Source organism: Nycticebus coucang, chromosome 3 (genome assembly GCF_027406575.1).
Source record: "Nycticebus coucang isolate mNycCou1 chromosome 3, mNycCou1.pri, whole genome shotgun sequence".
Lineage (NCBI taxonomy): Eukaryota > Metazoa > Chordata > Mammalia > Primates > Lorisidae > Nycticebus > Nycticebus coucang.
Window position 1 is genome coordinate 120,558,027 of NC_069782.1, and position 23,507 is coordinate 120,581,533.

General features: G+C 41.5%; 1 protein-coding gene across 1 annotated transcript in view; it reads left to right on the plus strand.

Annotated features, from left to right (window-relative positions):
* Positions 1 to 201: 201 nt before the first annotated feature.
* PCGF5 (polycomb group ring finger 5) overlaps positions 202 to 23,507 on the plus strand; it is a 128,233-nt gene continuing 104,927 nt past the window's right edge. The window contains exon 1 of the mRNA XM_053583968.1: positions 202 to 315. The gene's annotated coding sequence lies outside the window, so the exon portion shown is untranslated. The remainder of the gene's footprint in view (positions 316 to 23,507) is intronic.

Below are 23,507 nucleotides of genomic sequence, written 5' to 3' on the forward strand. Positions count from 1 at the left end.
TTTGTGTCCAATCAGGGAGTGCGGGCTGTGCCCCGAGCCGGGCAGCAATGCGTAAACAAACCCACGGCAACTCCTCCGCCCCCTCGGCGCGCTCGCCCCGCGCCCGCCGCCGCCGCCGCCGCCGCCGCCGGTCCCGCTCTCCTCGCGCCCGCCCGCCGGGCCGGCCCAGCCCCCAGCCCAGCGCGGCTCGCACCCCCGCTGCCCCGCCCCGCCCCCGCCGGCGCGGGCTCTCTCACCTACCGCCCCACGCGCGCGCGCGCCCGCGCACCACGCGCCCCGCGCGGCCCGCCCGGATCGTGGCCTCTCGAGAGCAAGGTAAGGGCGATGCGCGGGGACCGAGGCGCCTTCCCCGCCCGACGCGGCCCAAGGAAGTTTCTGGCGCGGCTGCTTTCCGCTGGGCCGGTGGGGCGGCCCCAGGCGCCGGGCGAACCTGGCGGGAGGGAGGGGGCCGCCAGGCGCCCCAGGGTCACTAGTTGCCTAAGCTGACATTGGTGCGGGCTGGCGGGCTGCGCACGGAGAGGGGCTGGAGGCGCAGCGAGGCCGGGCGCCGGGCGGGCAAGTGGAGGGCCCCGAGGAACTTTCTTTTCCCCGGAGGGGCGCCTTCTACCCCCGGTCGCGGCCCCGCCGCGGGAGCAGCGGCTCCCTGGCTGGAGGGAGACCATGAAATGTGTTTGAAGAAGCTGACGCAGTTTGTGACGCTTACGGCTTCCTGACGGGGACCGGCAACAGCGGCGCCTTCGCCGAGGAGGGACGAGCCTTGCCGGCGCTCGGGCCCTTCCCCCGCCAGGCAGCCGTGCGCCCCGGCGCCTAGTTCGGGGGCCGAGGGCTGGGGACTCGAGCATCTGCTCCCGGCTGGGAGACGGGCCCCGGCAGCGCGCGTCGCTTCCGTTTTGATTAGCTCAGGTTATTATATAAGATGTCATGGAAAGGAAAGGGGCGAGCGGGAGGCGCGTTGGCGAGGGCGCGCTGGCCTTCCGCAAGGGGCAGGAGGGACGGGAGGCAGGGCCGGGCGGGACCCACCTGTGCGCCCTCGGCCCCCCTGCGGGCGCCGCCCGCGAGCGTGCCAGGGTGGGTGGGGAGAACCCACCGACGTGCGCGCCGCTCCCTCCCCGCCCGGGGAACCCTCGGGCAGCGGCCGAAACGTACTGTTTCCTCCCCGCCGCCTCGCCTGGGTCTAAGCGTTTCTGGCTGCAGGCGTTTGTACTTTGAAACATTTGTTTAATATTAAAGAAACTGCGTGTGCGGCTGTCATAGTACGCCCGGAACGTGTGGCCGCGAGCTCCAGGGCAGTGAATGAATCATCGCCCCGCGGACCGGGCCGCGATGATTCATGCGGGGGACATTCGCGCGCGTACTCGCGGTGTGCCTCTGACCCGGGAAAGCGGCCTCGCCGCGCTGATGGCGCCTGGAGGGGCCGGGGGAGAGTTACTGCAAAAGGGCAGCGGGGTTTCCCCCGTTTCCACGCTAACTTTGGGGGTGTCAGCTTCCCACATTCCCTTAGGCTTGTTTCGCGTTCTTGGAAGAGTTACAAGATTCCACCTGGCTGCATTAATGAGTCGGTGGAGGAGCGCTGGTTCGCCGGTCCTGTCTCATTCAGGATTTGGATGGTGTCAAGAGAGGGAGGCACGCCACTCCGACGGAATCCGTCGGTTATAGTGATTTAAGTGACTACAAAGTAATTAGAAAAATTTAAAAAGTAAGAAAAATAAGTGGTTTCTTAAGTAGAGAGTCTTAAAAATTAATTTTATGAGTTTTTTTTTAAAGGTACATCCTAAAAGGAGCCTAGTTGACTGTTCATGAATACAGACTTTCTCCCAGTGTGATCCCCTTGCCGACTAATTTGACTCCTTCCCACTCCACCCGCATTGGTAGGATTGAGTAAAGTTTTCTCTCTATTGAGGACCCCCCTCAAATGGCATCCACTCAGCAGGGCCCTGTTGATGGCTTTAACTTCTGACCCCCACCTTCCGTCCTATTTTATTTTTGTGATAGCACCTAATTGCTATCTGATACTGTTTTGTTGCAGTGTTCTTAAGCGTGGTTTCTTCCTATTAGAATGTAAGCTCCACTGTAGCAGGGATTTTTGCCTGTTTTGCTCATTGCTATAACCTTGGCCTTTACAATAGTGCCTGGCAATATTTGTTGACTAGTGAATGAACACAGTCTTTTCCTGATGTCTTGGTAGGACTATCTTCAACAGTTGAAATTCTTTGCCTTTTGCAGGCAAATTACCAAGTTGGCACAATTAACTCTAATTTTCTTTTCTTTTTTCCCCTTCTGGTTATCTTTTGATTTGTTTTCTCCTCTGTGCTGTTACCTTACAGCACAAGATGGGTTTGAGCATCATATCCTGAGATACTTAGTATGAAGAAAGATGTTATGGCTCCACGCCCATAGCCCAGTGGCACCAGCATACACCGAGGGTGGCGGATTCAAACCCAGCCCAGGCCAACTAAACAACTGCAAGAAAAAAATAACCAGGAGTTGTGGCCCAAGAGTTTGAGGTTGCTGTGAGCTGTGACACCACAGCACTCTACCGAGAGTGACATATTGAGACTTCGTCTCAAACAAAAAAAAGAAAGATGTTATGAGGATCTCTGTCAAGAAAAAGTATGTTACTCTGTAACATGTTGGTGGATGCTTCAAAATATAATCTGTGCTAGTTGAAAAGAAGTGCAGGATATTGAAATGGAATCAGCAAAGTTAAATCCCCACATTCCTATATATTTCCCCTTTTTTGAAATATTGACATTTCTATATACCTTCCTTCCTCCCCTTTGCCTGGAAACCATCCTCGAATTTAGCTTCAGTTTGGGAAGGTCCATCATAGGTAGCATTTAATATGAAGCATTCATTTATACAAGATTTATTCTGCAGAGGCCTTAATTCTGATTTTTTGTCATTAATGTTGATACCTCCACAGAGGAATAGATCAAAATAATCACTTAAAATTACTTTTTTTTTTTTTTTAATTTGGCCGGGGCTGGGTTTGAACCCGCCACCTCCGGCATATGGGACCGGCGCCCTACCCGCTGAGCCACAGGGACTGCCCCACTTAAAATTACTTTTTAAACATCATAAATGGATTGTGAAAAATTAAAGCTATAATAAGTCAGTGATACAATGGAGGAAGGATTTGAATGTTGTGTTTAATAATACTCCTTTAGAGAACAAACTTTGATAAACTATGTTACTATAAGGAGGCATGCTAATCAGCTTCAATCTTGTAGCAGTATTTTCAGAACTCAGTACTTCTAAAGTCAATCATAAAGAAGAGAGGCATCTAGCAGTTCTTTTTCCATAATAGTAGCTGTGGTCACTTTCAGAAGCATAATCTCTTAGGAGTAAACCCAGAAACTAGCATTTTAAAGCTGAAAGAGACCTTGAAATTACATGGCGCAGTTCATTTCATCAATCTCATTTACTAAGAGAACTAAAGCCCAGTGAGATCACTTGCTCAACATGCGTTGGAACCAAGGACAAGAATTAGAACCAAGAATCCTGACTCCCGCTCTTGGGAAGCCCCTGAGAGAGCCAGGGCTCCAGTAGTGGGCGAAGAATGGTTCCTACCATTAGTTGACCATCTGCCTCTTGCTTGTGACTCTCGGAGTAAAATCGTGTCTTATTTAGCTTTGTATCCATCCTCTCATGTGCCTTGGACAATATGGGGCTCAATGAATACTTGTTGACTATGGCTGGACAAATGGATTTTAAGTTCAAAATATATTTAGGAAATGAAAAGCAGAAAAGCATATCTCTTTTTCAGAATGAAAAGTTTTTTGACAACAGATGACGTCAGTAAATGGCCTTAGAATTAATCTTAGAACTTTTATAGATATCAGGCTACTGTTCAATTTTCATGCCTCCAAGATTTAAAAGAAAATTGCTTACACATGTGCATCTTTGTTTACTTGGCATAATTATTCACTGGAGAAATAGTAGGAGACAGGAGTCAGAACATCTGGTAGGTCACGCCTCTGTCACAGTGTCTAGTAGAAAAGCCAAGACTTTGGAGCCAGTCAGAATTGGGGCTGAAACTGAGCTCTGCCCCTAACAAGCTAGGCTCTCTGCAGCAAGTTACTTCACTTTGGGGGGCATTCTCTCATCTCTAAAGTGGGGTTAATACCATTTACCTAGAAGGATTGTTGCAAGATTGGGATAGTTTTAATACAGTACCTGTGACGTATGAGGCCCTTAATAAGTGATAACTGCTGTAATTTTGACTGCTGAATTATGTGGCCATGTGAATCTCTCAAAGCTTCAATTTTCTCAACTAGAGAATTAGTTGCGGCAGATGGGGGAGACTTAAATGATTGCTAAGATCGTCTCCAACTTTATGGTATAGGAACCAGCAAGAACGTACAATTTCTCCTGCAATTTTAGTTTAAATAAAGTGATTCACACATCCTTGCTTGATAAGAGAAACTGCAAGAATGGTTAGTCTCTAGGCCAGTGTCCTCAAACTACAGTGAGGAGGCGGTGTGATTGTATTTGTTCCTGTTTTGTTTTTTTACTTCAAAATAAGATACGTGCAGTGTGCATAGGAATTTGTTCATAGTTTTTTTTTTTTAACTACAGTCTGGCCATCCAGCGGTTTGAGGGACAGTGAACTGGCCCCATTTAAAAAGTTTGAGGACCCCTGCTCTAGGCCTTGTTAAGAATTTGTCTTAGTAACTATGTTGGTCTTAAGTACATTTTCGTTATTTTATATGCTGTATGGTAGATACGAAGTTAATATGAATGTTTCAAACTCTCATTCAGCTTACTATATGTAAAGCAATATAAGAAGTATATGAGTTAATCAGATACAGACACCCTTTCTTTGAGAGCCTAGAGCCATGTAGAGAGTATAAGACAGATAACCAAAGGCTGTATGACATAGAAGAGCTGTTAGGAGAATACTTAGTGAATTCAGAGGAGGGAAAACTGTTTCTGCCCATAAAAATTGGGCAGTCTTTGGGAAAGACTAACTTTGGGAATTTTGAGGAAGGTCTTGAAGAATTGATAGAACTTCAGTTGGCAGAGATGTGGGGACCAGACTGTTCTAAGACTTGACTGAAAGGATATATGAGCTTATCCAAGAGTGGAGAGGAAGGTAATCAGACTGGAGGGATATATGAGCTTATCCAAGAGTGGAGAGGAAGGTAGTCAGACTGGAGGCTGAGGAGCCTAGAGGCAGTATGATGGGAGAGAAGGCTGTATGGGAAGATTAGGACCATATTGTGAAGCATCCAGAATGCTGGACTAAGGAGCCAGTTTAGCAGGCAGTAGATCGATATCAGAGATATTTTAAGTGGAGGAATGATGTGATCAAAGCTATTGTTACAGAGATTAACCTGCATCACAAGAGCCACAGGGAGTCCAGTTAGAATTATTAAAATAGTCTCCAGAAGAGAAGCAATGGGCATCTAAGTTAAGGTGGAGGCAGGTGGGTTGGACAAAACACCATAGAAGTAAATACAACAGAACTTGTTGCCTAATTGGATGTGGGAGCTGACGGAGAATCAAAGGCAGATGCAGAGTGACATGATGGCAGTGAAAGGGATGGAAATAGGCAGTCAGAATGGGCCACTAGTAAAGCACCTGCAAGCATTACAAAATCAGTAAATACTTGTCTAATTAATGGAGGTGATTATAAGCTTTGATTAGGGTATGTTAACTTTTTTGTGCCTAAAGAACATACAGGTGGATGAAAGCCATTACAGTTAGGGAAAGATTGAGGCATCATTTTGGAGGGGAATAGTGAAGCTGTGAGAACAGTTCAGAGTGTGGGTGACAAGAATAAAAGCTGGAGTTGAGCCTTGGGAAAACCAGTATTTGTGGGTTTGGAGAGAAATAGAAGGAGGTGGACAGGATGCTAAGAAAAAAGAAGGCAGAGGAAAATGAGGAGAAGCTGGAGTAAAGAAAGACGTGGAAGAAGTATTTGGAGGAGCTTGATAGGGTAGAAGAGCTAAGTAGAAACTGGGTAAAGGGCATTAGATTTGTCTTAGTAACTATGTTGATGTTAAGTCACATTTTCATTATTTTATATGTTGTATAGTAGATACAAAGTTAACATGAATGTTTCAAACTCGCATTCAGCTTACTATATATAAAGCAATATAAGGAGTATATGAGTTAATCAGACACAGACACCCTTTCTTTGAGAGGCTTGAGTTATATAGCGAGTATAAGAAAGATAACCAAAGGCTAGCCATTGTCAGTAGTCTTTGATGAACAGGGTCAGTTGGGCAATGGGGACAGAAGTCATATAGGTACTTGAGGGTTCCCTAGATGGGGAGGAAATGGAGAGAGTCAAGTGTAAACTGTGAGTAGACCATGAAAATCGGAGAGCTGGCAGGGACAATGACTTGAGGCATTGAGAGTGTCACTGAAACTTTGTTGAAAACAAAACTATAGAAAGGCCTGGGAGTATGTGTGGGTAGAGTGGCTGCCAGTGGAGAGGAAGGACCTGAAGATCAAAGGAGGGAGTAGGAGGGTAATTAATGTACCAGGCAGTCCTCACATATGTGGGATACTACGAGCAAGAGAGGGCAACCATACCAGATTGTCTAGGAGGGTCCCAGTTCACACCTGCTCTCCCAGGTTAATTATGGGATAGTATTTGGATAAATAATACTTATTTTAATTCTAAAAGAAATTAACTTTTTGAATAATAAATTATTTGCTAGCCCGCATCATGATGCAAATAAAGAAGTTATTCATGAAACAAACATGTAGCAACAAAACAAGAAAAGGAAATTAAAGGTATACTGAATGGGAAGGAAGAAACAAAACTGTCTTTGAAGATGACGAGATTGTCTATGTAGAAAATTTGTAGCAATTAAAAAGAAAACTTCTGGCACTAATAAGCAATTATAGCAAGGTTGCAGGAGGTTAATATACAAAAGTCAATCACTTTTCTATATACTAGGAATGAACAAGTGGAATTTGAAATTAAAAAACCCCACAATAGCATTTATATTTGTGTCTAAAAAGAAATGAAATACTTAAATATACATTTAACAAAATATGTACAAGATCTATGTGAGGAAAACTATAAAACTTTGTTAAAAGAAATCAAAGAATAAATAAATGGAGATATATTTCATGTTCATATGCAATGTTGTCAAAACTTCCCAAGTGGATTCATAGATCATTATAATCTCAATAACAATTCCAGCAACTTAATTTGTAAAGAGTGATAAACTGACTCTAGAGCAACTGTTCTCAACCTGTGGGTCATGACCCACAGGAACTGTATTAAAGGGCTGTGGCATTAGGAAGGTTGAGAACCACTGCTCTAAAGTTTATATGAAGAGGCAAAAGACTTAGAATGGCAAGTACAATGTTGAAAGAGAGTAGAATTGGAGGACTGACACTACTTGACTTACAGACTTATTGCAAAGCTGTCACGGTCACTATAGTGTGGTATTGGTAAAAATTAAACAAATCAGTGAAACAGAATAGAGGGCATAGAAAGAGACCCACATAAATTTAGTCAACTGACCTTTTACAAAGGAGCAAAGGCAATGCAAAGGAGAAATTATAGTCATTTCAGTAAGTGGTGCAAGGACAACTGGACATCCATATACCCCCCCCAAAAAAAAAAAAACTACACAGACTCTACATCTGTCACAAAAATTAAGTCCATCTGGATCATAGACCTGAGTGTAAATCTATAAAACTCCTAGAAGATAACATAGGAGAAAATCTAGATAATTTTGAGTTTGATGATGACTTTTTAGACATGACCCCAAAGGTACAACCATGAATGAAAGAATAGATAAGATAGACTTCATTAAAATTAAAAAAATTCTGCTCTGCAAACAACACTATCAAGAGACTAAAAAGAGGCTGGGCATGATAGCTCATGCCTGTAAGTCTAACACTTTGGGAGGCCAAGGCAGGAGAATCACTTGAGGCTGGGAGTTTGAGACCAGCCTGGACCACATAGCAAGACCTTGTGACAAAAAAAAAAAGCCAGATACAGTGTCACATGCCTGTAGTCTAGCCTGTAGTCCCAGCCACTCAGGAGGCTGAAACAGGAGCATTGTTTGAGCCCAGGAGTTTGAAGTTCAAGTGAGCTATGATCATACTAAGGTCCAGCCTGGACCCTGTCTCAAAAATAAAAAAGAAAAAGAAAAAGTAAGCATAAAAAGATGAGCCATGGCTTGGCACCCATAGCACAGTGGTTACAGCGCCAGCCTAATACAACAAAGTTGGTGGGTTCGAATTCAGCCTGGGCCAGCTAAAAAACAATGACAACTGCAATAAAAAATAGCCGGCATTGTGGTGAGTGCCTGTAGTCCCAGCTACTTGGGAGGCTGAGGCAAGAGAATCACTTAAGCCCAAGAGTTGGAGATTGCTGTGAGCTGTGATGTCTCAGCACTCTACCAAGGGTGACATAGTAAGACTCTGTCATGTCTAAAAAGTCATAGTAAGACTCTAAAAAAAAAAAAAAAAAAACGAGCCACAAACTGGGAGAAAATATATGCAAAGGACATGTCTAATAAAAAAAAAACTATTATCCAGAATATGCAAAGAAATCTTTCTCTTTTGAGACAGAGTCTCACTTTGTCACCCTTGGTAGAGTGCTGTAGTGTCACAGCTCACAGCAACTTCAAACTCCTGGGTTAAGTGATCCTCTTGCATTGGCCGCCTGAGTAGCTGAGATTACAGGTGCTTGACACAACCCCTGGCTATTTTTTTTTTTAAGAGATGAGACCTCGGTCTGTCTCAAGCTGGTCTTGAACTCTTGAGCTCGGCCTCCCAGAGTATTAGGATTACAGGCACGAGCCACTGTGCCCAGCATAAAGAATTCTTAAAACCAAACAATAGCAAACCCAATTAAAAAATGGGCCAAAGAAAAACACCTCACCAGAGAAGATACACAGATGGCAAATAAGCATATGAAAAGATGTTTCTTATCATAATGTCATCAGGAAAATGCAAATCAAAACAATAATGGAATACCACTGTACACCTATTGGCATGCCCAAAATCCAGAAGAGTGACAACACCAAATGCTGGTGAGGATGTGAAGCAACAGGAACTTTCCTTCATTACTGGTAGGAAGGCCAAATTGTACAGCCACTTCGGAAGACAGCTTGGTAGCTTCTTACAGAACGAAACATATTCCTGCCACACAGTCCAGCAAGCAAGTTCCTTGGTATTTACCCAAAGGAGTTGAAAACTATGTCCACACAAAAACCTGCATACTGAGGGTTACAGCAGCTTTATTCATAACTGCCAAAGCTTGGAAGCAACCACCATATCATTCAGGGTAAATAAACTGTGGTACATCTAGACAATGAAATATTCAGTGTTAAAAAGAAACGAGCAGTCAAACCAAGGGAAGACTTGGGGAAAACTTAAATGCGTATTATTGAGTGAAAGAGGCTAATCTGAAAAGGCTAAATACTGCATGACTCCAACTATATGACATCCTGGAAAGTTTTTTACTATGGAGAGAGTATAAAGCTCAGCAGCTGCTGGGGGTTAGGATGGAGAGGGAAGGATGCATGGAGGCATCCAAGTATTTCTAGGACAGTGAAAATGCTTTGTTGGATATTAGAAGGGTGGACACGTGTCACTGTACTTTGTCCAAACCCATAGAACATACAATTAAAAAACTGCAGATGTGATATGGAGAGAGAATGAGAAGTTATATGATGGCAAAAAGAAATTCTGAGTTTTGAAAAGGAAAGCTGATTGATAGTGGGGAGGTAGCTGCATTTGAACTGTGTTGGTTCCCTTCTGTTGATTTTCTGGAAAGTAGGTGGAGAGTGAGGTGCAAAGCTGGGAAAGGCTTGCAAAGCTGTTGACCTACATGCAATGGGGAACCAAAGGTTATGAGGGCTTGACAAGTTGCTAGAAGGCTTTAACCTAGTGATAGGATAAATTATGCTTGTATAAATGACTTTTACCAACAGCACTCTGAAAATTGGAATTGGAGATGGTGTGAGTATCACTCAAACTGCCAACTCCATATGGGCCTGGGTTGAGTAGGAAGGCAAGTGAAACTGGAGTGTTGATGGGCTGGGAGAATGGTAGGGGATGTGAGATTAGACTGTGTAAAGGCTGACTCAGCAGGGCTGAAGGAAGGGGGAGAGAGCAGTGTGGAGGGGGATTCTGAAGTCAGTAGGGAAGGGTATGAGGGACTTTCAGCTCTGAATGATGGTGACAATTCAAAATGTGGCTGGGCTTGAGGATGATGAGTGACACAGGCCCTTAGAGGGAGAAGGTCATTGGTCTTCAGGAACTCTGAGGCCAAATTATCAAAATGATTACATATTAATGTCAATGTCTGTCTTAAAACTATGAAAAATACTTATTAAAGCTTTTCTGCACATTTAGTCCACAGAGTTGGAAAGTACCTTAAAGATAAGGAAGTTAGTTACTCTTTTATTTGAGAGATGAGGAAGCTTTAAAATCTTTTAAACATTTCTAGAAATATGAGACATTTCCAAGATCACAGACACCTGGCAGAGCAGCTTCTGGAAACAACTGGGCTCCCTGCATCTCAGTGAGGGAATGAGAAGTAACCACTGAACAAATCTTAGAAAGCATCTTAACCATACTGAGAAACAGACTCTTGACTGTCATGCAGCAACAGAACGAAATCCTTCACCTCTATGGAGAGGAATATGGTGTAGGACGAGAAGCCAGGAGTAGATGGGTAATGTCCCTTCTTGGGAAACCACCAAAGCGATGGAAGGTAAGGTTATTTGCTACTTACAGCATTCTTGTTTGCATCTGCGTTACACTAAGGTCTGAGGCAGCAGGCACATTGTTCCCTCAACTAGAAGTGAATAAAATGATTAACACGGGTTTGAACATAGGTCCTTTATCAATTTCACAGCCATATTTGGTAGATTTCACTTTCCTTTTTTTTTTTTTCTTTTTAATTATTATCACCTTCCTAACTGGGAATCTCAGGAAACTCAACAGATGTCATGACAAAGACCATCAACTGTGAGATTTTTGAACTCAGAACTTGAAAAGTGGAAAGTTCTATCTCTTCTTAAAATGTTTTAGGAAATACGAGGCGTGTCCAGGATCACAGACACATGTGGCAGAGCTGGTTCTGGAAGGAACTGGGCTCCCTGAATCTCAGTTAGTTGTTGACTTATAGGGCAACACTAATTAGGGACCTGACACAGATGTATGCCACTGGGAATTTGCCCTGATTCTGTCACCGCTTGCGATCTTACTAATCAACTATTAAGTGCCTGAGTTTCCTCCTCTGTAGTATGGGGAAAAAATATCTGCACTATCTCGTAGATATTTGATGTGAAAACTCTTTGCAAATAAGTAGTGTTACGCAAAAGTAAGGTATCAGAATTGCTTTACGGGATGCGAGGTAAACTTTGAAGTTTAGGAACTTAATTTCAAAGTGTTTTGAATAAAACAACAAAAATGACTGTTGAAATTTGGTGGGACACTGGTTTAGGCCCTTAAAATCATGAAAACTTTTCTTCCTTTTTATGCATGAAAGAGTGTGATAATTCTGGCCAAGTGAGATTAAGGCAGCGTGTTTCATGACAAATGAAATTTCTGCCTTTTTATCTATTTCTCTTTTAACTTAAAAAAAAATTATCGTAACATGTAACATATATAAAGAAAACTTTTGAAATGTAAATGTACAGTTTAATGAATTTTAAAAAGTGAACATCCATTTAACCACCACCAGCTTAAGGAATAAACCTATTTATTTATTTTTGTCTCCACAGGAATCTTCCTCTGATAAATGCTTGGTGGTTTGGTTTTTTTTTTCCTTCAGGGAAATCATGAGTAGCAGGAGGCAATGATAAGTTTCACAATTCCAAAATATATACTTCTTTTGAGTGGTATTAGATCAAAGGTATAATATTAGTATTTTATTCTGTAGTTTTTTCTATTTTATTTCTTATTTCTAAAACTATGAATTTAATGTTTAGGACAAGTTCTAGGTTTTCAGCTTCAAAGAGTAAAGTCTTCAATCTAAATGTCTTAACATTCGTGTCCTTTGTAGGGTATTGAATCAGCTGTGGTATTTTGTATATGAGAAAGTCCTCATTCCTGATTATTTTTCAGAAGTTCTGACTTTCCTTCCTTTGCTTGTCTTCAGAAGCAGAACAGCTAAGACTTCAGTATTGAAGATGATTTTGTGCAGTGGTCAAATGTCTTCCTGGAAAATCCTTGACAATTATTGGGGTAAATACCTTTCAGCTCAGGCCACCATGGGGTAGATTTGAAGAGGCAGGAAGGATTCTGGGGAAAAGCTTTTTTGTTTAAAAAAAAAAAAAGTCTGTATTTTCTTTGTTTAATTATAATCTACTTTATAAATCCTATGATGTTATTAAACCAAAACTAATTGGTCATAAAATCAATTTTTATTTATTTATCTATCTGTTTTTACTGTTTCAGGTTCATTGATATAAAATCAATTTTAAAACTAACTTAATGAATGAATAGATTAAAAATCTTTCATGGCATCCTGAAAAGGATTTTTTTTATGATTGAGAAAGAAATGATAATAAACATTAAGGTAGGCTTGGCCCCCATAGCACAGTGGTTATAGCACCAGCCACATGCACTGAGGTTGGCAGGTTTGAACCCGGTCAGGCCAGCTAAACAACAATGACAACTGCAACAAAAAAATAACCAGGCATTGTGACAGGCGCCTCTAGTCCCAGCTACTTGGGAGGTTGAGGCAAGAGAAATGCTTAAGCCCACAAGTTTGAGGTTGCTGTGAGCTGTGTCACTACAGAACTCCTGAGGGTGACATAGTGAGACTCTGTCTCAAAAAAAAAAAAAAAAAAATTAAGGTAATTGGAAAAGTATCTTAGCTAATTAGGCATATCTGTAAAAACAGAAAAGCTCTAAGTGTTAAAAGCAATTGGCAAAGAAAGACTCATTGAGGCGTTGTAAGATTGAGTTTGGTGGATTGAACACGTGCGTCTGCTGTCAGTCTCTCCTCAAACACCACGACATAATAGTAAAGGTGAGGAGAGGCGACAGAAGATGGGAGATAACAGCACAGTTTGGGCGGATGAAAAGCAAATAGACCTGAGGCTACTGTCTTAGTATAGTGGAGAAAGTTGATACCTAAGTGTTTGTAAAGGAGGTTGGGAGTTGATTCTGGGAAGAAACAGCAAATATATCCCACAGAATCCCAGCAAGGCTCTGTGGTGGGACATGGGCCTGAAAACAAGAGATTGGCTGAAAGTCTGTAAAGGGAACCAGACCCTCAGTTCACTTAGCCTGTCTCATACAACAAGATGAAGTCCTTGCGAGATACTTGAAACTTTTTTTTTCCTAGAAAAATTAAAATAAATGAGAGGTTCTGCCAGACAAAACAGAGAAGGGTGAAATGATCAACTGAAAAAAAGAAATGAAAGTTTGCATGCTAAACACTGAGACCCCCTACTCTTCCCCTACTCTGATCCTAAGATAGATAATTATCTGGGCAGAATATTGAAGGACTCTTCTCTGGGTAAAATGTACAACCTCGGAGGAAAGACTTATACATACAAATATTTGAGGTCCCACAATGAAAAAAAAAATAACCTACTACCCCATCTTTGTGGAGTGAGCCTACCACTCAAGAACCCGGCAGCCCCAGCCCTCTCACCCATGAACATGGAACTTACAGTCAGCTGTTTGGTGCTCTGTTCTTAAACACCAATAAATAGCTAATGAATATGAGACATTTGAAGACAAGACCTTTCAACCAAAAAAGGCAGGAGCCAAAACAAATAAGAAAAGAATAAGTTACTTATGTAAAGAGAAGTTGAAAATAATAAAAGCCAAAACATCTATAATTGATATGTAAGGAGATGAGAAGATAGTACTTCCATAAAATAAGAAAAAGGACTGTAAAACAAGTAATACTCAGAGAACAAGAAATAGATCTTAGAGATTTAAAATAAGATGTAAAAAAAAAAATTGTCATTGGGTGGGCCAGGAAATAAGTGGAAATAGAAATAAAAAAAATGGACAATGGGAGAGAAGAAATGGAGGATTAAATACCATACCAATAAGAGTTTCAGGAGAAGAAATTATCAGAAAAATAATACAAGAAAATCTCCAGAATTGGAGAATATACGTTTGTAGATCAGCCAGAAAAATGAATGAAAAAAGACCACAGAAGAGTATACAAAACATACTGTTATAAAACTTCGAAATACTAAGGAAAACAGAAATATCTTAGATTCCTGCAGAAAAACAGGTTACATCCAAAAAGGTTGATTGGGAAGTGGCATGGCACTAGATTACCAAGTAGCAACACTGAAATCTAAAGGACAATGGATTATTTTCTTCTGAATTATGAGGGAAATTATTTTCGATCTAGAATTTGAAGCAGAAGCTATCAAGTGGGCGATAGAATGAAACTATTTTGAAGGCATGAAAAATCTCAAAACCTTATCCTCTGTGGGTCATTGAAAGCATCCTAACTAAGGTAATAAATGGCATATTTTACCAAACCGTGGGCATAAACCAAGAAAAAATAATATTCCAAAAACAGTCAAACACAGGAGAAAAACAAAAAGAATTCTAGGATGACAGTGAAGAAAACATCAAGATAACATTAGTTCAACAGGCCTAGAAAGAATCCACTTTAGAACAGAAGAGGAAGAAGGATTATTCAACAAAAACAAAACTGATAGATCTGAAAAATTTGACCAAGTATAAAATATTCTTTGAGAGGCTTTCTGTGGAACATTTGGGATGAAATATTGATTCAGAAAACCTGGTAAATGGAAAAGCTTGGGTAGCAGCTATTTATCGCAGATGTGGAAGTATTTTAATAACAATAAGTCAGCTGTTACAAAACATATAAACTATTAACCCTGCCATGCCTGACTGCAGGGCAGGCTGAAAATAAACTTTACATAACTATATAGTACTGGGAGAATGGAAGAGGATAAGCTGGGTATAATTATATTAACGTCTAAAACTAATAAATCAAGAAGCATCAGTATAAACATTTAGGAATATGCAATTAAATAACAGAAGAAATAGCTAAACGTTTTTACTTTTTTTTGAGACAGAGTCTCACTTTGTCACCCTGAGTAGAATGTTGTGGCATCACAGCTTACAGCAATCTCAGACTCTTGGGCTTAAGCGATTCTCTTGCCTCAGTTTCCTGAGTAGCCAGCTATTTTTAGAGATGGAGTCTTGCTCTTACTCAAGCTGGTTTCGAACCTATGAGCTCAGGGGACTCTGCCCGCGTTGGCCTCCCAGAGTGCTAGGATTACAGGCAGGCGTGAGCCACCTTGCCTGGCGATTTTTAGTAGAGACAGGGTCTCACTCTTGCTTAGCTAGGATTCTTTCAAACTCCTGGGTTTAAGTGATCCATCACTCCCTCCCAGAGTGTTAGGATTACAGGTGTGACCTGTCACACCCAGTCAATATTTGTTTTGTGTTTTGCAGAAACTTTTAAAATTGTTTGACCATATCTTTAATTTCTGTCTTTTTCTTTCTTTCTTTTTTTTTTTTTTTTTTTTTTTTTTTGAGACAGAGTCTCACTATATTGCCCTTGGTAGAGTGCCATGGCATCACAGCTCACAGCAACCTCCAACTCTTGGACTTAAGCGATTCTCTTGCCTTAGCCTCCCAAGTAGCTGGGACTGCAGGTTCCTGCCACAACGCCAGGTTATTTTTTGTTGTTGTTGTTGTTGTTGCAGTTGTCATTGTTGTTCAGCTGACCTAGGCTGGGTTCGAGCCCACCAGCCTGGGTGTATGTAGCCAGCTCCCTCCCTACCCACTGAGCTACAGGTACCACCCATTTCTTTTTTCCTTTCTTTTCTTTTTTTTTTTTGAGACCCTACCTCAACCTCCCAAGTAGTTGGGGCTATAGGTGCCCACCACAACACCTGGCTATTTTTAGAGACAGATTCTTGCTTTTGCACAGGCTGGCCTCCATCTCCTGAGCTCAGGCAGTCTACCCACTTTGGCCTCCCAGAGTGCTAGTATTACAGGTGTGAGCCACCACGCTTGGTCCTTATCTTGAATTTTTTATGGAGTAATTTAGGAGCTCAAGTTCAAGTAAATTTGAACTTAATAACATTTTGTTATTTCTTTACCCTAAGTGTTGCCTCTTGGGGCTAAATCAGCTCTACCTTCAGATTGCCTTTAAGTTCTTTTATTTCCTCTGGTTTTGTCCCGACTCTTCCAGCTGTGGTGTGCCAGGCTCGTAGCAGCATTTCCATTTTGCAACTGGGATCACCAACAATTTTTATAGCTCATAGTTCTGGGGAGAACTCCTAGAAAGGTAATTAGCAAGCAAGAAATGAAGGAATATAAGAACTAACATGGTTGGGCAGTGCCTGTGGCTCAGTGAGTAGGGTGCCTGCCCTATATATTGAAGGGGGTGGTGTTGAACCTAGCCCCGGCCAAACTGCAACAGAAAAAATGGGCTGTTGTGGCGGGCGCCTGTAGTCCCATCTACTCAGGAGGCTGAGACAAGAGAATTGCCTAAGCCCAAGAGCTGGAGGTTGCTGTGAGCTGTGACACTGCTGCACTCTACCAAGAGTGACAAAGTGAGACTCTGTCTCTTAAAAAAAAAAAAAAAAACTACATGGTTTCCCAAGGTTAGATGTCTTGTTGCATTGAATGAAAGAAATTTTGTACACCTAAAAGAAGAAATGTTTATTGTATAGATGAGATAAATATTTTAGACATAAGAGGAAAATCTTTTTTTAAATGTCAAGTTACAGACAAACTTTCTTTTGTACCTTTCCCCTGTTCCATTCACTACCTCCCTAGATTCAGCCAAGGATCTACTAGTAACTTTCATCAAGCAAGTAACCTGCTCCATAGAGTGATAGGATTGTTTGCCTCTAAAATGTTAGGGGATTGGGAGCTGCCCCAGCTGATTTCTAGGGTATTACTTTACATTTGTATACATTTATACAGCTGGGCCAAAAGTGTCATCTTTAAGGAAAGGGATTGATTCCTCTCATCCATAAGTCTTATTTAGAGCATGCCCACTTGATGCAAGATTCTTCTGAGACAGTGATTCCTATGCTTGGATGTGCACACAAATCCCTACGAATGGCATTCCATTATAGACTCTCGTTCAGTCTCAGGTGAGGCCTAAGATTCTGCACTCTATAACAGTCTTGCTGGAATGCTGCTGGTCTGCAGACCACACTTAGGGAAGGAGGGTTCTGGGAAGGGCTTCTTAACCCTGGTTTCACATGAGAATCATCCGGAGACTTCTAAAAAATGCTGGTATCTGAGACCTATCTGTAGTGATTCTGATTTAATTGGTTTCAGGTGGGGCCTGGGCATTATAAATAGATATATAAGAGTGATATATAGACATACAAGATTTGACACTAGTGTGCAAATAGTGCTGAGAATTACTGTTGCAAGCTGTGCGTACTTTTGCTGTGACACATAGGTAAAGATCCTCGTGTGGATTTGGTAGCAGTCTGAGAAGCAGCTTATGTAGCCTCGATGATGTGAAGGCACCTGCTTGGTAGATAGAATCCATGGAGAAGGGATTCCTCTTGATTACTAGGTTCCTAGAGATGAGATGAAAGGACCATGGGGAAAATGCCCCTTAAAAGAAAAGATGGTCTTTTCATAAAGAACCCAGATGTCACCTGATATGGGAAGGAAGTTTGATGTGACGAATGAGTGCAAACTTGGTATCTCATCATTCAGGGAGTCCTTCTACTTCCTACATCCTTTCAGTAAGGGATTGGGAGAAAGTATATTATAAACACAACTTTGAAGCTTTTTCTTCAAAGAAGCCTACAAATTTACTTCTTACTATCTCTGTGTATATGTTTACCTAATAAACTTACTTGTAAAACTTCTACACGGCCAGAATTCTAATATTTATATGTTTCTTTCACCGATTATTTAGAAAAATTTAGAGTATCTTCTGTACACTTACTTGCCCCCCAAAACTGAATGACAACATCCTGATGAAAGGATTGCGTTATTCTCAGGATCTTCCAGTGTTAATGGCAGATTAAAGATTCCATTTGCTCAAAAGTCACAGGTCTTGGCTCAGTTCAAATGTTAATTGTTTTATTATGATTACAAGGGTGATTCTAGAAGCAGAAAATGCAATTTTACACATATTAAAATTATGTTAATTACAACAACTTAGAAACAATAAGATTTAAAACTAGTGGAATAAAATGGAGTATAACTGTGCTGTTAAGAAATTGGAATCTTTTTTTTTTTTTTTTTATTGTTGGGGATTCATTGAGGGTACAATAAGCCAGGTTACACTGATTGCAATCGTTAGGTAAAGTCCCTCTTGCCATCATGTCTTGCCCCCATAAAGTGTGACACACAAGAAATTGGAATCTTAACAGCACAGTTATACTCCATTTTAATCCACTAGTTTTAAATCTTATTATAACTGTGTTGTTAAGAAATTAGAATCTTGGGCGGCGCCTGTGGCTCAAAGGGGTAGGGTGCCAGGCCCATATGCCGGAGGTGGTGGGTTCAAGCCCAGCCCTGGCCGAAAACCACAAAAAAAAAAAAAAAAGAAAGAAATTGGAATCTTTTCCAGAACCTCCCCACTATGTAATTGTAAAAGAGGACTTTGATTTTTTTTGCTTCTTGTTACCTTGTTTACTTCATGGTCACTGCCCTTCACTCAGATTGTCATTATCATCGATCACGTTAATTTCCTCACTGGCTCTCTGGGCCTCCACTCTTGCCCCTTAGAATCCTTCTGCCAGAATCCTTTCTTGTGAAGGTCAGTCTATGGCTTCTCCTTATCAGAGACTACAGTCCAAATTACATAGTCCTGTGGACCCTCTGACCTGGTCCTGCCATTGCTCTGCCCTCATCACCTGTCACTTCCCTAGATAGTCATTTATTCATTCCTTAGCTGAGTTGAGGATGGGGAGGAAATACTGGCAGCTTGAAGAGAAAGGTAAAGAGGCATGGTTTAGGAGAGTAGGCAAGTGGGAGAGCAGACAGCACTGGGAAATGAAGCGTGAAACATTAAAGGTCTCCTGAGATCAGCGATCGTGAATTTAAAGTGAGACCAGCGAGCCTGTGGCTGCAGGCTCCAGGTGTGCAGGAGGGAGAGCCTTGCATTCTGCCACTGCCTTCTAAGACGTTCCACCTCTCATCTCTGCTTCTGCACATGCTGGGGCCTCTATCTGAAACACTTTCCTCATCATCTTCTGCTGGCAAAATCCTTTTCTTACGTCCCCGCTTGATAATTTTCTCCTCCTCCCCATTCTCTCTTCACCCGCATGATATCTGGCCATTTCTCTCTGTTCTGTCCTTATTTTTCCATTAACCAGCCACTGTTGTTGCATTTACCGTGCCGTAACAGATATCTGTTCGTACCTGTTTCCACCAGACTGCGTACCTAGCAAGGGAAAGTTTAACTTTTTGAAATCCCACTTCGTAGCACAGTGCTGGGCACATAGTGGATACATGTATTAAAAACCAGATAAATGGATATAAGATTTCTCTGTAGAGGATTGAGACCCTGCACTTGCTGGTTAGAGATTCAAAATGAATACCACTTAGTAATATATGACATAAAAATTGTTATTGGTTTAATTTGTATTCTGATATACCTCTATAAAATAACCAAGTTAATAAGATCTCTCCATGTATATATATACATTTACATGTGTATATACACATAAATACATATCTACATGAAAACAGAGCAAAGTTAAAAAGATCAAAAACTATGCATAAAGGTCGGTCAGGTGATGTAGCTCCCTCCTGTAATCCTAGCACTCTGGGAGGCTGAGGTGGGTAGATCCCTTGACCTCAAGAGTTTGAGATCAGCCTGAGCAAGAGGAAGACCCTGTCTCTAAAAATTAGCTGGGCATTGTGGCAGGTTCCTGTAGTCCTAGCTACTTGGGACGCTGAGACAAGAAGATCACGTGAGCCCAGAGTTTGAGGTTGCTGTGAGCTATCACGCTATGGCGACAAACTGAGACTGTCTCCCCCTCCAAACACGAATAAATATTAAATATTTGAGGCAATGAACTTCACAGAGGCCTGCACAATGTACACGATTTATCTGTTGTTTTTCACCTAGGCATTCTTGGCCAGTAGGAACCTGATTAAAAGCCTAAGTGATATACAAAGTATTGAACATATTTATATTTTCAAGTTGTATTGCAGTTATAAGTATAAACCTGTAGTTTTGACAGTTTTCCTCAATCATATAGCAACATATGGAGATTTGACTGCTGAAGCAATTTCATACAGTTTCTACATAAGTAAAAGCCAGACAGAAATTAAAGTATACCTTTTTTCCTGATGTAGGATCTTAGCCTATTTGGGCTGCTATAATGAAATATCATGAACTGGTTGCCCGTGAATGACAGAAACTTATTTCACACTCTTTGCACGCAGATTGGTGTCTGGCAAGAGCTTGCTCCCTGGTTTCCATATGGCATCTTCTGGCTGTGTCCTCACATGGCATAAGAGACTAGCTAGCTCTCTGAGGTCTCTTTTATAAGGGAACTCATCCAAATCGTACTGTCATGATCTGATCACCTTCCAAAAGCCACCTCCTATCCCACTGCCTTGGGGGTTAGGATCTCAAGATATGAATTTGGGGGAAAGGGGACACAGACATTCAGACCATAGCAGAAAATGATTTCATGTTTTTCCTTAGGAGTCAAGAGACTTTGGGATGTGTCACTAAAGGTCTGTGGTGTCAGACAATCTCTCCTACCTCTCTAAGCTTTAGTTTCCCTATGTATAAAACATGAGATTTGGTCAACATTATTACCAAGGTCATTTTGAATCATCTGTGATTCTGGAAAGTTATGAAACACAGCCTGTAACCATGGTGAGGAAAGTTGATTGGTGGCTCCAAAAATAGAATTATTTTCTCCTTTCTGTAACATGGTTGCTCTCCCATTGAGTAACTGTATATTGCCTAAATAAACCAATTTCTTGATTTTTTTTCTTAAAGCCGAATGCTCAAAAGTGAATGAAAGATTGCCTTAAGAAGCACCAAACAAATGAGCTCTTGCCTCTGGTTTTAAATATAGATCTGAATTATTGTGCTGTTTTTCTTTTCTGTTGTAGGTATTCAGAAAGCAGAAGGTGGTGATTTGGTAAATATAGAAACCATTTCACATCAGTTCCTGCTGTCTTTTGTGTTTTTGTGAGAAACCTATTCAAAATATATTTTATTTATCCTTCTCATAAAATATGTTTCCATTCATTTTTGCCTTTATTGGCAACAAGTCCATATTTATATGCTTACAGATTTTGTCACAGTTCTTCTATTGACAGTTACAGGAGTCTCCTACCCCCTTAACTGCAGTAGATATATTCCAAAATCCCCAGGAAGATGCCTAAGATCACAAAACCCTAATACATTGTTTTATTCCTGTACATGCGTATCTATGATAAAGTTTAATTTATAAATTAGGCATAATGAAAGATTAACAATAGCTAATAATAAAACTATTACAACAATATGCTAGCATCACTACTCTTCTGCTTTGGAGCCATAAGTAAAATAAGGGTTAGTTGAACACAGGCACTATGATACCTCACGCCACAGTCAGTCTGACAACTGAGAAGGCAACTAAGTGGCTGAGGACAGGTAGCACAGGCAGGTGGACACCCTAGACAGAGGGATGATTCGTGGTGGACAGGGACAGCACGAGGTTTCTTCACACCACTCAGATGGCATACACGTTATGTGCACAGTTGTCTTGTTTTTTTTTTTTTTTTTTTTGTTGAGACAGAGTTCTACCCTATGCCCTGAGCAGAGGGCAATGGCATCGTAGCTCACTGAAACCTCAGACTCAAGCTGTGGGCATCCTGCTGCCTCAGCCTCCGAAGCCGCTGGGATTACAGGCACTCACTGCGGTGCCCAGCTGGGTTTTTCCATTTTTTTCCATGAGTCGGGGTCTCACTCTTGCTCAGACAAGCCTCGAACTCCTGAGCTCAAGCAATCCTCCCTTCTCAGCGTCCCACAGTGCTGGGATTACAGGCGTGAGCCACCGTGCCCGGCTGGCACACACTTTAAAACTTACGAATTGTTTATTTCTGGAGTTTTTCATTTAACATGTTTGGACCATAGTTAACTGTGGGTAACTAAAACCTTGCAAAGGGAAACCATGGATAAGAGGGAACTATTGTTATACATTTTTCCTTATTAACATACAATCTAGTCAGACACCATTACACTTTTACCCATTAAGCCCTTTGCTTTCAAGGTGTGTGTATCACAAGCTTGTTCTTGATGCAGTGATGTCCTGCATTGCCCTCTGAGAATCACTGTGATCTATGACCATGCCACTCAGGCATTATTTCCAGTCCAGAACCCTTAAAGAGACTTTTTTTGGAGACAGAGTCTTACTATGTCACCATTGGTAGAGTGCCATGGCATCAAAGCTCACAGCAACCTCCAACTCTTGGGCTTAAGTGATTCTCTTGCCTCAGTCTCCCAAGTAGTTAGGACTACAGGTGCCCGCCACAATGCCTGGCTATTTTTTGGTTGCAGTTGTCATTGTTGTTTGGCAGGCCTGGGCTGGGTTTGAACCCGCCAGCTCTGGTATATGTGGCTGGCGCCCTAGCCGCTGAGCTACAGGCACCAAGAAAAGACATCTTGACCTAGGTGGGACAGGCACAAGGCTGACGGGCAAAGTCTCCCTGTGAGCGTCTGTGTTGGATCCAGCCCTTTGAAGTAGAGAATTGACATTTTAAATGCTTAAAGAAATAACAGAAATTTAATTTTCAGTCTTTATTTTGTAAGAATCTGTGTCCAAAGTATCATATCACTGGCCAGCTGTGTGAGAATAGATAGGTTTCTTGCCCTCTCTGAACCTCAGTTTTCTCCTCTATAGTTTGGATTTAATTTCTAGAATGCCTTTAGCTCAAAAATTCTCTTATTTCCTTTCTTTACAACTTTCTCACCCTCTCTCCAGCCTTAAACTGGCTTAAGGCAACCAGTAGTCTTAAACTTAAGCAAGTCTAATTTATTTCTGATGTTATTTCCTTAAACTGATGAGGGTTCATTTTTCATCCCAGAGGCATTTGTAGAGAAATTTTTAAGACATTTAAGACTGTTTTTAGTCCATTCACTTTTTTCTACATTTTGAGACTCGATTAACTTAACAACTAAATCTGTTTTGCTTATATACCTGGATAATAGTTTAAAAATATAGTGTTCTTATTTTTATAGAAATAATAATCAAACATTTTTTTCATAATAAACATTGCCGTCTTTATTGATGAAAAATAAGTGAGTCAAATGCTATTGACTACAGCTATAGGGAAATATTTAGAAGTTATTTGATATTTACCCATCTTATTTTAATGAGCATTTTCGAACCATTGAAACTAAAAATAAAAAGAATCCTATGGAAATGGAGTTAGAAAATGTTCTGGGTTAAGTTTATTCATTTAAGAAGTACCTATTGGCCAGGCATGATGTCTCATGCCTATAATCCTATCAGTCTGGGAGGCTAAGGCAGGAGGATTGCTTGAGCTCAGGAGTTGAAGACCAGCTTGAGCAAGAGCAAGACCCCATCTACTAAAAATAGAAAAATTAGGCAGGAGCG